This window comes from Arachis duranensis, chromosome 7 (genome assembly GCF_000817695.3).
Source record: "Arachis duranensis cultivar V14167 chromosome 7, aradu.V14167.gnm2.J7QH, whole genome shotgun sequence".
In the NCBI taxonomy this organism is placed as follows: domain Eukaryota; kingdom Viridiplantae; phylum Streptophyta; class Magnoliopsida; order Fabales; family Fabaceae; genus Arachis; species Arachis duranensis.
In genome coordinates this window covers 15,687,484-15,689,625 of record NC_029778.3, presented here as the reverse complement: position 1 = coordinate 15,689,625, position 2,142 = coordinate 15,687,484, and positions in this window count along the sequence as shown.

Below are 2,142 nucleotides of genomic sequence, written 5' to 3'. Positions count from 1 at the left end.
TCCCTCCCTTCTACTGAGATTTCTGAGACTTTCCCAGATGAGCAACTCTTTGCCATCCAGGAAGCTCCATGGTTTGCAGATATTGCAAATTATAAAGCTGTGAGGTTTATACCACAGGAGTACAGCAGAGTGCAAAGAAAGAAATTAATTTCAGACGCCAAGTACTACCTATGGGATGAGCCATATCTCTTCAAGAGATGTGCAAACGGAATGATCCGCAGATGTGTACCTAGAGAAGAAGCACAGAGGATCCTGTGGCATTGCCATGGATCACAGTATGGGGTACATTTTGGAGGTGAGCGAACAGCCACTAAGGTCCTCCAATGTGGCTTCTACTGGCCTACTCTCTATAGAGATGCCCGAGAGTTTGTGCGTAACTGTGATAGCTGTCAAAGAGCTGGTAACTTACCTCATGGATACGCCATGCCTCAACAAGGGATCTTAGAGATTGAGTTGTTTGATGTATGGGGAATTGACTTTATGGGTCCATTCCCACCATCATACTCAAACACTTACATTCTGGTGGCAGTGGACTATGTATCTAAATGGGTAGAAGCAATTGCTACACCCAATAATGATACTAGAACAGTGCTGAAATTCCTCCAGAAACACATCTTCAGCAGATTTGGTATTCCCAGAGTCATAATCAGTGATGGGGGTACTCATTTCTGCAATAAACAGCTTTACTCCGCTATGGTCCGATATGGAATTAGCCACAAAGTGGCTACCCCATATCATCCACAGACAAATGGACAAGCTGAAGTCTCTAATAGAGAGCTAAAAAGAATCCTAGAACGGACTGTGATGGCCCGAAGAAAGGATTGGGCACGGAGCTTGGATGATGCTCTGTAGGCATACAGAACAGCATTTAAGACCCCAATAGGAACCTCACCATACCAACTTGTGTATGGCAAGGCCTGTCATTTGCCCGTGGAACTGGAACATAAAGCCTACTGGGCAACCAGATTCCTAAACCTGGATGCTAGGTTAGCTGGTGAAAAGCGATTACTCCAGCTAAATGAGCTAGATGACTTTAGACTCAGTGCCTTTGAAAATGCAAAGATTTATAAGGAAAAGGCAAAGAAGTGGCATGACAAGAAGTTGTCATCCAGAGTCTTTGAGCCAGGACAAAAAGTTCTGCTCTTCAACTCTAGGCTCAGATTGTTCCCAGGAAAACTTAAATCCCGGTGGAGGGGTCCGTATGTGATTAGAGGAGTGTCACCATATGGATATGTTGAGCTTCAGGATATTGATTCTGACAAAAAGTTCATTGTTAATGGACAGAGAATCAAGCATTATCTTGAAGGCAATTTTGAGCAAGAATGCTCAAAACTGTGACTGGAATGATCCTCAGTAAAGGTCCAGCTAAAGACAATAAAGAAGCGCTTGCTGGGAGGCAACCCAGTCATTAGCAGGTTATATGTTTTATTTCTACAAGGGCAATTATCAAAATTGAAGGAATTCACAGAGTTACAGAAGGATTCAGTGCAAAAAGCAGAGAAAAAGAGCTTAATGGCGAAAAAACGCCAGTAAGGGGGTACTTTGGGCGTTAAATGCCAGAATGGGCACCATTCTGGGCATTTAACGCCAGTAAGGGTGCCATTTTGGGCGTTAAACGCCAGAATGGGCACCATTCTGGGCGTTTAATGCCAGGTGTGCATCATCCTGGGCGTTTAACAAAACGCCCAGTGACAAAGGGGATTCTGGCGTTTACCCTGGCTGGGCGTTAAACGCCCACAATGGATGCCATTCTGGGCGTTTAACGCCAGAAAGGTGGGGGACAGAGATTTTGCTTTCTGATTAAATTTTTTTCAAACTTTCCTTTTTTGAACCATACTTTTCTACACAAACACACTTCAAACTTTCATCATTTATCTTCAAATCTTCAAAAATTAAAATCATTCTTCAAATCTCTCTCAAATCCTTCCCAAATCTTGTTCAAAAACTCAACTTTCTCTCAAATTCTTTCCATATCTTCTCAAATCTCCTTCCAAATTTTCGAAATCTCTCCTTCCCCCCTTATAAATACACGTTCGGCCTCCCTATTCCCCCACACCATTCGAATTCGCTCTTCTCCTCTCTCTCCTCTTTCCTTTCTTTTGCTTGAGGACAAGCAAACCTCTAAGTTTGGTGTGCTTTTCC